Genomic DNA, 13,012 nt, shown 5'->3' with positions numbered 1-13,012 from the left:
CAGTTGTACCGCGACTCCAATTGAATGATTGATTAGCAGTCGAGTTGCATAAAAGAAGCATGTTTTCACCCACTTGGGGTTGTGTGTTCGGTTAGTGGAGAACGGGATTGGAGATGGAGGGAAAGAGAATAATAATAATCGTTAAAAAGAAGCTCACCGTGTTTTGTCTGTATAGTCCGTTTTGTTTGTCTGTTTATTTTGGCTATCAGTGCCATGTCCTGTGTTTTTGTTTGTTACCACCATTTATTTTCTGTCTGTTCTGTTCACTCATTAAATGCTGAACAAAGCCATTAGCTCAGTTCCACCAAACTCCACCTCTCTCTGTCGTTTTATTTCCTGCTTCTGGTCTGACGTCACCCACTCCGGCCATCTTGTTACAAAGCCTCATTACATACTGACTTAATACAAAACATAACATAGTTTGTAGCAAGATGGATTTATTCAATTGCTCTAAACTGCAAGAGATCTAAATCCAGATGCTAGATAAATCATTAAAAAAGGGCATCATTTTAGATCTGAATGAGGAGGGGTAAAAACGTGATGAGAGGTAAATCAGTTTTCCAGTTAGCTGGTTTAGGGGTTTCAACACATTGGCTTTATAGTCAAACTATCATGAGAAGTTGTTGCCACATTAACAAAATACTGGTGATGGGTGTTGCCTATCTGATGACACTGTGAAATCACCTTTAGACCTTGGTTGAAATATAGAAGATATAGTTATAGTAACAATCTACTGTACAGTACATTGCATGGAGCAGGCCTGTACAGTATGCAGTGAGTTTTATGAATATAAGACTTCAGAAATCGGGTAATGCAATGCAAAATCAGCTTGTGATGCTTTTGTTCAGCCAGTGACAAACAGTAGCTGCTGCACCAATCTCTTTTCGCAATTAAAGGAAGTTTTAAGTTGTGTCTAGATCTAGATTGTAATTGTGACTATTTATAATGCAGGTAAGAAGAAATCATATTTTGAAGAGAAGACAATAAAGAGCAGGCAAACAAAACAAAGCATGAGTTAAAGAAACTAGCTTAACATTGACTTACTTACTGCATACATTGGTCATGCAAATACTACTCAGTTTATAATTTGGTAAGTACTGGAAATGACTGGATTCTGAATGTGAACTGCTCTGCACATATAAACCAATGAGTAGTTGTCAATTTATCTTGAAACCAGGTATTGATGCTAGGAAACAGTCCTTTGTTTTTCAAACATAATGATGGCTCGTGCCCATGCATGGCTAATAATAGCTGGGTGATTCCCTCATTGAAAAATAAGTGCAGCAGCAGAGAAGAGGCTGTCTTCATCAAGATCTCTTTTAATGTGTCAACTATCGGTTGTCCTTGTCCTTTTTCGATTTTAGCTTGAGCCATGTCAGAATCCTATATACCCCTGAACACTCCTTTCATTTTTAAAAGACCTTTAGTGCTGCTGTGAAATTTAAGTATACAATCCATATTTGAAAATAACTGGTAGCAGTGTTTGATTTCAATTCATGTATACTGGCACTCTACAAGCTGATATTCTGAAACACTGCTGAAAACAAAAAAAACAATAGTGCACAATGGGTTAATGCATTTTCAACTAGGAGGCATATACTTCCTAAATAATCAGAATTTTCTTCATACAAATGTTACATGTTCACAGCAGTTCAAAAGTGTTTCAACACATCTGTAATTCAAACACTCTTATAAAGAAAGGGTATTTATTATTAGAACAATGATAAACCTTGATATGGTAATGTGCACTGTTGAGCAAAATGTAAGGCAGGGAGTAAATGTTTGTCATAAAGACGACTGTAATGGGTGACGTCAGACCAGAAACAGGAACCAGGAAAAAAACAAAAGAGAAGTGGAGTTGGGTGGAGCTGAGCGATTGGTTTCGCTCAGCATTTAATGAATGAACAGAACAGTAAATAAAAAGGTTGTAACAAACAAAAACACAGGACACGGCACTTTCGTCAAATTAAAGAGACAAACAAAACGGACTACACAGACAAACACGGTGAGCTGATATTTTAACTATTAACTATTATTATTATTATTATTATATATTATTATTATTATTATTATTATTATTATTATTATTATTATTCTTATTACCTCTGTCTCCAATCCCGTTCTCCACTCACCGAACATATAACTTATAACACAAAATACACACAGGGGCAGGGCACTTTGCCACAATGTTGTTTTGAAAGTTGTTTATAATTACACAGGCAGAGTCTTTTTAAATAAAATATTCTTATTTCTGAGATGATTAAATTGTTCAGGCAACTGTAACAGCAGCATTTTCTGCGTGTTGCTCATCAGCTACACTGCTGTTTAGAAATGTGTTCCTCCTTAATCCACACTGCCGATCCACACGTATGATGTCACCATAGTCAATGGCTGGGCTTACAATGAAAATAGATGTAGCTCACCGTGATTGTTGCGCTACTATTCCAGAAAAAAAATCCCTTGACCCTGTCCTTTTTTATTTTGACAAGGGTTTACAACAATCTTCTAAGTGCCGCTGCAATGGGTGTAATTATATGGTAATTATAATAATAATAATTTTTGTGGGCTCGGGACAACTTGCAGCAGGTTCAGCACGGATAGAAGACCTCATACAACAGAGGGGCCTGACTGCACACAAAAATGACTACAAAAGATTTAGAAGTCAGTAGTTTTTTGAGATTTACGATTATACTGTATTTACAGTATAATCGTAAATCTCGAAAAACTACTCACTTCTAAATCTTTTGTTTTTACAATTACAGTATAATCATAAATCTGAAAAACTACTCACTTCTAAATCTTTTGTAGTCATTTTTGTATTACTTTAGTATAAATACGTGTTAATTTGGATTCATATGTTGTTTTTTTCTGACTTTATGTGAACAAAAAGACACACATTTGCCTGTTTTCCCATTGGAAATAGTGATATTTTGAAATATCACTGTCCTGGTCAAAAAAGCAAAGTTTGTGGGGAATAATAGCCATTTTCTATACTTTTGAAGCATAAGCAATTAGGTTAAATAACACTTACTACCCAGGAACAAAAATTGTGTTACATAGCGTAATGTATTCTTAGCTAAACCTTCTAGTGCAATCAAAGCTGTCAAGGCTCATGCAGTGTAACTTGAATCTGTCAAATTCACATATGTATAAAATTGCATTTGCTTGAACTGATACCCAAAATCTGTTACAGTTCTTTTAAATACATATGTAAACTAAATGATCAATATCAGCACCTTGAGCAATGCATAATGATAACTGTATTAAACAATTAGGATACACCCATATCATATTGTGCATTTCTCATTTGTTTTTTTGATTATTACATTTTAATTAAAAAAAAGTATGACAAACAACCTATTTATGTGTATTCAATTATCTTTTGAAATTACTTAAAAGTATGTAGCTTATACAGTAATTGTAGCTGTTGTAAAATCCATACCAAAACATTACTGCAAAGGATTACAAAATAATTTAACAAGAATACATTTAAAGTATATAATGTTACTGTACTCATAACCAACTGATATTTTGTTCCTGTTGCAAAAATAATTGATCTTGGCTAACATAATCAGGCATCAAATCATGTTCAGCATACTAGCACTGTGTTGTTGCTGCATTATCTTCATGGATGCTGATCCAACTGCAGATCATTTTGGGCAGCCGTTGTGTAGTGCCATGACACACATTGCATGTGATTGAAACCTAGGATGTTCCCTTGTGTTCCTGGAAAGCACACTGCAATCCTGAGACACCTGCTGTGTCTCAAAACCAAGACAAGGGAAAACTAGGGCAGATGGCTACCCTACAATTAGAAGTGAACCTTACAGTTGGTTCTATAACTTCTACAGTGCCTTGGGATGCCTGACATGAAATGCGATGTAGAAGTATTATGATTATTATCAACCCATTTGTGAATAATGTAATGTTCACTGGCTGCTGTGGAAGTGGAGTAGAGCTTTAAGTAACTCAACTCAACAGCATTTCATGTCAGGCATCCCAAGGCACTGTAGAAGTTATAGAACCAACTGGGAGAAGGGCGTAAAGCACTTTCAGCCTATATAACTGCCTGCATTGGTCCACCTTTTGTGCTGATTTGGGAAGCGCTAAATACTGATTGTTCCTTGTTGATCCTCCTTCCCTTATATCTGGAGATAAAACACTGTGTAAAAAGTACATTATTATAAGAACTTCTTATGGGGTTTTATTATTGGAAGTAAACTGAACGAAAGTAGCATTAGACACAATATTCAAAGACTACAATACCGATATACTGTATACAGATAATAAAACAGCTGTTTTTTTCAAAACTGCAAACTATTATTTTTGTGCCTGTTATTCTAGCAGTAACTAAAATTTTACTTTTTGCAACACTGCTTTAGTGGTAGAACGTGTTGTTTGTTCTATATGTTATTGTGACGGAAACATGAGTTCTGGTGATGAATCTTCCTCCCAACCTGTGAGGGCACTAAAGAACGAGAGGAGAAGTATCTGGAAGGGCTGGCCTGACAGTTCGTTTCCGGGTCAGGGAAGTGGGTAAGCCTGGAAAGAAGCGTGACTCTGTTGTAAGACCATATTGATTTGAAAGGTAAACGAGAGGCAGCTGCAAGTAATAAGGCAGCTGCGACCGTTTACCTAGATATCATGCGGGATTACATATAGGGGCCAGGGTAACCCTGATCTTTTCCTTCGTTTGGGTAACGTGAGGAGAGAAGGACTGAGAGAGGAGCTCTCAGACTGTATTGCGTGTTGTGTGTTGTCTTTGTTTGTTTATAATTGTCTGTCTTTTTCGCACCACTAGACAGTTAACGCACACCTCCAGAGCTGTCGCCACGTAAAGCACTATCCGGAGCACCACTGCACAGAGCACCTGCACGTTTGAATATCACCCAGGACTGGTGACCGTGCCTTTGTTTGTGTGTGAGACTGTACTGTGTTCGCCATCCTCGCGCTTTACACATTGTTGTGTACGGCCAGGGATTTATTATTTGACGGTCGCCAGACCTGGAACAGCACAAATAAACACTTGTTCACTGAATCACTGTTGTCTGTTCATCACTCCTGCATCGCATCACCGCTACACCTGTTCCCCTTACCAACTACTTTGCCACACGTGGTGTCAGATCCGGGATTATGGATCGCAACGCACTGGCGGAGCTGCTGCAGGCGCTGGAGAGCAGACGGGATGCAGAGGAGAGAAGGAGGGAGGAGCGCTACATGGCGCTCATTGAACGGGTAGGGCTGGCCATGGCGGCAGTAACAACCCCTACCGTAACATCACCGATGTCGCCCCCGAAGGCTAGGGCAATGAAAATGATGGTGGAGGAAGACCCAGAGGCATTCTTGGTGGCGTTTGAGCGACTGGCCACCGCGGCAGGATGGCCGCAGGAGTTCTGGGCGAGCCAGGTGGGACCCTGCCTGATTGGGGAGGCTCAGGCAGCTTACCAAGCCCTGAGCGACCAGTACGCCACCGATTATGACCTTGTCAAGCAGGCTTTTCTCCGCCGCCTCAACATTACAGCGGAGACTCATCGGACGCGATTCCGGGAATTCCGGAGAGCCCTGGAGACACGCCCAGGGTGGTCGTAGAGCGGTTGTGTGACCACATGGTCCATTGGCTGACCCCCAACAAAAAGACCGCGCAGCAGATAGGGGAAGCCATTGTGGTAGAACAATTCTGCCATGTGGTCAGCGCCGAAACGCAGGCGTGGATCCGGCGCCACAACCCCGACACCCTGGAGGAGGCTGTCGAACTGGCCGAAAACTTTGAGGACTCCCTGACGTCGGCCCGGGTCGGGATATTGTCAGACCCTGCCCTTCACAGTCACCAACCTCTCCCTCCCTCTCCTCCAACAACACCACCACTGTCGTTCCCGGCACCCAGACCTCCCAGACCGTCGACCCCTTTGGGCCCCCTTGCCTCCCCCCCACGGAGACCGAGGTTTCCCCCCAGCTGGGGTAGAGGTGTTGCCCCTGCCCCGTTGCCCAACCAGCAGCGGGACGGATATGTAACCTATGCGCACTCTGTCCCCCCTCTCTGTTTCAGATGCAACCAGCCGGGACACCGTGCCAGGTCCTGCCCCGCTGCCATGGAGTGTGACGTGGCAGCGTGCAATTGGGCATCTGAAACGGGTAAGGGGCGGGGCCATGTCTGATTGATGTTGTTTTGGGAAATGTGAAAACCCACGCGTTAGTGGACACAGGGTGTGAGCAAACCGTGATTAGGACAGCTCTCTTGGGCGGTGTGTCGTGGCGGCCACAAGGTCAGGTGGCCATCTCCTGTATCCATGGAGACACGACGACATACCCCACACTAAAAGTATACTTATCGGTAGGACCGATAAAACGTCACCTCGTAGTCGGGGTGGCAGAAAGGTTGCCACACCCAGTTATTCTGGGCCGAGACTGGCCAAACTTTAAACAATTAATGCAAATAATGGCAGTCTCAGCCACACACGTAAACAAATTGGTGATGTGTTCCCTTTTCATCCTGAAATGTTTTCCCCTCTTTTCCGTCCTAGAAAAACAAATAAGGAGAGACGGATCGCGAAATGGGAGGGAGCGTCTTTGAGAGACGGCTGGGGTCTGGTGGGAGAGTGCTGTAATGGTAACAAACGCCAGTCAAAGGGAGTGGGAACGCAGTGTGACTGAGAGAGCGAGGTTACTGGACCGACTAGGGCAGAGGCTAGTCCAACCCCTCTCGGTGTACTGGACCTGTGGTACTCAAGCGCAGACATAGTGTGGGGCCAACATAACGACCCATCACTAGTGCACGCTTGGGGGCAGGTCCGGTCCATTGACGGTATTGATGTTGATGGCACTGGGGCGCTAGTATATCCACATTTCAGTATCAAGGGGCGATTACTGTATAGGGTAAACCTAGCCGCGGGCACAGGACAGCCTGTAACACAATTATTGGTTCCCCCTTCTTGTCGGACCGAGGTCATGAGGCTGGCGCATGATATCCCTTTTGCGGGGCACCTCGGAGCCGAGAAGACGAGGGAACGGATATTGGCTCAATTCTATTGGCTCGGTCTTCATACTGATGTGTTGAGATATGTAGCCACATGCCCAGACTGCCAGCGAGTAGCGCCGGTCAAGTGTGCCCCGCCCCTTTTGTCCCACTGCCCATTATTTCCACTCCTTTTGAGCGCATTGCAATGGACATAATGGGCCCTTTGCTACCTTCTGACTCTGGGTATACGCATATATTAGTAGTGGTGGATTATGCAATGCGATACCCGGAGGCAGTTCCATTGAGGTCCACTAGTGCAGCTGCACTAGCCACCGAGTTAGCGCAGATTATGGCTAGAGTAGGGATTCCCAAGGAGATTTTGACTGATCATGGAACCAATTTTTTGTCCAATACGTTACAGCAGGTGTACAAAATATTGAAAATACGTCCCATCAGGACGTCCGTTTATCATCCACAATCGGACGGTTTGGTTGAACGTTTTAATCAGACCTTAAAGTCAATGCTGAGGAGATTTGTAACACAGGAGCAGAAACATTGGGCATCGCTATTTCCCTACCTACTTCTTGCAGTGAGAGAAGTGCCGCAGAGTTCAATGGCGTTCTCCCCCTTTGAGCTCCTGTACGGCCGGCAGCCTCGCGGCATTATCGACCTGCTGAGAGAGGGGTGGGAGGAGCACAAAGGCTTGTCTAAAAATGTAGTGAAGTATGTGCTCCTACTACGAGATCGCCTGGATTTGGTCGGTCGTTTGGCCCAAGACAACCTCAGATCGGCTCAGCACTGACAAAACAGCAGCATTACAACAAAAATGCACGGATTCGAACCTTTCGACCAGGGGACAAGGTAATGCTGCTACTTCCCTCATCCGAATCAAAACTGTGTGCTAAATGGCAGAGGCTGTATGAGGTGATTCGGGCTATAGGGAAGGTAAATTATGAAATTAGACAGCCCGATCACCAAAATGAACGTGAAATTTATCATGTCAATTTGTTAAAGCCCTGGCAGGCAAGGGAGGTCTTATTTATAGCCCCAGGCAATATGGAGGATGATTTAGGTCCCTGTCCAGAGACCCCGAGCACAAGAGCGATTTCTATGGGGGAACAGTTGGTTCCGGATCAGCAGAGGGAGCTGCGTAAGCTTATTGAGGAGTTCAGCGATGTTTTTTCTGACGTGCCCGGCAGAGCAAACTTAGTTGAATATGACATTATCTCTCCACCAGGTGTCACAGTGCGAGAGAGACCGTACCGGATCCCAGAAAGTCGACGAAGTGGCGTTCGCAAAGAGGTATGGGATATGCTCGAGCTTGGGGTGATTGAACCTTCCAGGAGCGAGTGGTGCAGTCCGATTATCATAGCGGCAAAGACGGCACCAACCGCTTCTGCGTGGATTTCAGAAAGGTGAAAGCTATTGCTAAGTTCAACGCATACCCCATGCCTCGGGTCGATGAACTTTTAGACCGACTGGGAAAAGTGAGGTTTATTTCCACTCTGGACCTGACGAAGGGATACTGGCAAATCCCTTTAACCCGCAGCTCCAGAGAGAAAAACGCATTTTCAACACCAGAAGGGCTGTTCCACTTTAAAACCATGCCATTTGGGCTACATGGTGCGCCCGCTGCCTTTCAGAGACTGATGGACCAGCGTATATTGATGTCGTGGTGATATACAGCTCCACCTGGCGAAAGCATTTGGCTGGGGTTACAGCCGTTCTTCAGTCTCTAAGGGCAGCCCGGCTGACAGCTAACTTGAGGAAATGTGCGTTTGCCAAAACAGAGACTCAATATTTGGGATTTTTAATGGGGAATGGAAGGGTGAGACCTGTAGTCACCAAAATCCAGGCTTTGGTTGATGCAGCAATCCCCAAAACCAAGACTCAGGTGAGGTCACTACTGGGCTTAGCCGGTTATTACCGCCACTTCATCCCCGAGTACGCCACAGTGGTTAACCCGTTAGTCGACCTCACGAAAAAGAGAGCTCCAAATTGAATTAAATGGTCAGCTGAGTGTCAGGGAGCATTTGATACTATTAAGCGTACACTTTGCCAGGCCCCCACTCTTATCACACCGGATTTCACCAAGAGATTCGTCCTCCACACCGACGCATCGGATGTAGGTTTGGGTGCAGTCTTATCCCAAAAAGTAGCTGGAGTAGAACACCCGATATTGTACCTGAGTAAAAAAATGTTACCTCGGGAACGCAACTACTCCGTAGTTGAAAAAGACTGTTTAGCCATTAAATGGGCTACTCACTCTTTACGATACTACCTGCTGGGACACTCATTTGATCTGGTCACAGACCACACCCCACTCAAGTGGTTAAGCACAATGAAGGACAGCAATGCCCGGATAACTCGGTGGTATCTGGCATTGCAGCCCTTCATGTACCATATGGTACACCGTGCGGGGAAAGACCACCAAAATGCGGATTATTTTTGGGGGAAGGTAGATTTAGCCAAGTGTTCCTTCGGCTCCACTCTGAGCGGTGGGATATGTGACGGAAAGATGAGTTCTGGTGATGAATCTTCCTCCCGACCTGTGAGGGCGCTAAAGAACGAGAGGAGAAGTATCTGGAAGGGCTGGACAGTTCGTTTCCGGGTCAGGGAAGTGGGTCAGCCTGGAAAGAAGCGTGACTCTGTTGTAAGACCGTGTTGATTTGAAAGGTAAACGAGAGGCAGCTGCAAGTAATAAGGCAGCTGCAACTGTTTACCTAGATATCATGAGGGATTACATATAGGGGCCAGGGTAACGCTGATCTTTTCCTTCGTTTGGGTAACGTGAGGAGAGAAGGACTGAGAGAGGAGCTCTCAGAGTGTATTGCGTGTTGTGTGTTGTCTTTGTTTGTTTATAATTGTCTGTCTTTTTCGCACCACTAGACAGTTAACGCACGCCTCTGGAGCTGTCGCCACGTAAAGCACTATCCGGAGTACCACTGCACAGAGCACCTGCACGTTTGAATATCACCCAGGACTGGTGACCGTGCCTTTGTTTGTGTGTGAGACTGTACTGTGTTCACCACCCCCGCGCTTTACACATTGTTGTGTACGGCCGGGGATTTATTATTTGACGGTCGCCAGACCTGGAACAGCACAAATAAACACTTGTTCACTGAATCACTGTTGTCTGTTCATCACTCCTGCATCACATCACCGCTACACTTTTTCCCCTTACCAACCACTTTGCCACAGTTATATATGAACTTAAATTATAGTAACCACAAAGACTAATTCTGCTTTGTTCAGGGTTTTAATTAGTTGGAGGTACTATAGCAGGATCTTGATTCCTACATATTGTAATGAATCTACTTCTCGCTGTTAATCAGTTAATAATACTGACATCAGTATAACAAATACACATTTACCTCTCGATTGTGGAGCTTGATTTAGCTGAATGGTAAGACGTTCGTCTTTGAACTGTACTGTTTGTGGTTCACACCCAACTCTTTCCTTTCCATTCAATTCAATGGGCTAAGATGCCAATTCATTACACCATCTGTGGGTTCCTTAGACATATGTCTATAAAGATTGAGCTTGCTTGCTATGGCACCTCATAAGCAGCAAAATGGCAACAATTACACTGTCTTCCCTAATGTCTGCTGTTGTATTTCTGCACGACAGAGAAATCCCCCTGTTTGTTGTTGAACTGGTCAAGTGACTTACTGCCTGTTACTTGTTCTAATACTTTTGTTATCTATTATATTATTAAGTATGCAACAAAATGTAAATAATATAGTACTTCCCATTTAAAAATCAATAGAACCAAAAAGCTTACTGAAACTACAAAACAGGAAGTCCCTTAAAAGGGATTTATGACTATATCCTCAATCTGAAACTAATGGCTACAATCCTCTCTTCTGTTTTATTGGAACAGTATAACATTTGTACAGTTATTTGGCCATAAAAACTGAAAGAACTAATGAGCATTCATTGAGAGCATGTGATTGAAATTACCCTCAGTGTGCAAAACATTTCTAATCGATAACTGCCACGATACATTATAGAATTCATAAAAGTTGCTGAAGGGTGAAAGCCAGATGCATCTTAAATAAAATATACTGCCTAAAAATATTGCCTCCTTAACATATGTGAGAGACTGACGACATACTTAATTAAAGAAGAAATCAAGTACTGGACTTCTGTTTATTGCTGCCATCAGCAGTACTAAAATGTCACTGTCCAGTAGGGACAGTAAAAAACTTGCTGATAGCATAGAATAATGTTACAAAATGTTACACCTAACCACTGTGCTTCAATGCATCCTAAAAAATACTACCCTGTAAAAAATACTAATCCTTATTTTACCATTATTGGCAGAAACCATACTTTTAGCTGCCATTTCACATGTAATTAACTCTGAAAAAGAAAGAACAAAGATGTGCAGCACCCATGCATATGAAACAGATTTTAGATGCACTACAGAGAAATGTTATATACAATTTGTAAAAATAATAAATAACTTATTCACCCTGAAGAAGTCCTTCACATTTAATATTTATCAGGCAAGTTATATAACTATCCATTCAAGCTTCACTGCACATGTTTAAGCTTTTTTTTTTTTTTTTTTTTTTTTTTTAGAATGTGGCACCATGGTTACCATATACAATCTAAATATATAAAGTGAATATGCACTGTTTTATTAAGAGAACATAATTTTACTGTAGATTCAAAGCCAAATTATGCTGGTCTGTATGAATAGTAGAAGATAACTGCTGTTAAGAACCAATGCTGTGCTTATTTACTGTACCAGTCATAAAATAGTGGGAACTTAAATCTTGCAGTGATAATGCACCCAAATCAACACCTAAGTTGATTATGAGATCCTGAGCTGTATTTATGGGTAGAATGTAGGCTAATGCCACCTCCATCACCCCAGGTGGTTAGTGTGAGGTTTAGTAACAAGGAGGGGCTGGCATACTAGTTGTAGAATTCCATTTAATATTTTAATATTATGATGTTAATTTTAGATTTAACTATTTTACCAACTATGTCCATCTGGTGGCCTTTCCTGTCAAAGGCATACAGAACTGCAAAAGCATACTGAACTGTAGAGTCAAGTTTGGTAAAGCACAGATAAGTATAATAAATCATGATAAAGCACAGTAAATGCACAGTATACAGTCCGTTCTTGTAAAAACAGGTTTAGGCTACAGATTCAATTGGGGCAAAATCATTACAAGTACCGCAGTTTAAAATATACATTTGTTTCATACACCTTTGACAGCAATGTGACTACCAGCCAACCCCCCACATATTACATTCACATTTGCTGCCTCTCTAATCCAAAAAACTTTACTACAAAGTTTATACTAGTTAAAACAAAAATCATGGTTCATTCAGAATGTAGAATTATTACTCATGTCCTATAATAACATGCAGGTGTTTGTGATTTTCCATTGGTATAATACTGCACAATGTAATAGACAGGCAGTTCTCAACCAGTAATGCTGACAATACTGCTGAGTAAACACTGGCAGAAAAACACACTGAGTTTACAAATGGAGATTAGCAACATTAATCCTGAGGTGCAAGTGTCTCCGATGGATTACCAGTTTTACCCAGCAGTACAGCAATCAGTGTGCAGGTGTCTGAGGTTGATTGCTTGATGACTGTGATGACTATAATGAAGAAGGAAGTTCAGGGCTGGCACTTAGGATTTCCCAGACAAGCTGAAGGCCAGATAATAATATAATAATAATAATAATAATAATAATAATAATAATAATAATAATAATAATAATAATAATAATAATAATAATAAAATATTTGAGCAACAGACCTCAAACCAGTCAGAATGATTGCAAACACCTAAATAATAAAGAAAATGCAAAAAAGAAGTAAAAATGACATATGAACCTGCATAATCTTTAACTATTAACAACATGGCTCCTAACAACCCTCAAATTAGTGTCATGCCTTCCCTCACTTGAATATATATATATATATGTGTGTGTGTGTGTGTGTGTGTATATATATATATATATATATATATATATATATATATATATATATATATATATATATATATATATATATTATATTCATAAG

The 13,012-nt window shown here is 41.9% G+C and overlaps 1 protein-coding gene across 1 annotated transcript in view; it reads right to left on the bottom strand.

Moving 5' to 3' along the window:
- The window catches only part of LOC121318164 (potassium/sodium hyperpolarization-activated cyclic nucleotide-gated channel 1-like), a 77,882-nt gene that overhangs the window by 49,726 nt on the left and 15,144 nt on the right, over positions 1-13,012 (bottom strand). The window lies entirely within an intron of this gene.

Source organism: Polyodon spathula, chromosome 1 (assembly GCF_017654505.1).
Source record: "Polyodon spathula isolate WHYD16114869_AA chromosome 1, ASM1765450v1, whole genome shotgun sequence".
Taxonomy (NCBI): Eukaryota; Metazoa; Chordata; class Actinopteri; order Acipenseriformes; family Polyodontidae; genus Polyodon; species Polyodon spathula.
The sequence above is the reverse complement of the archived record's forward strand: the minus strand, read 5'-3'. Positions and strand labels throughout refer to the sequence as shown.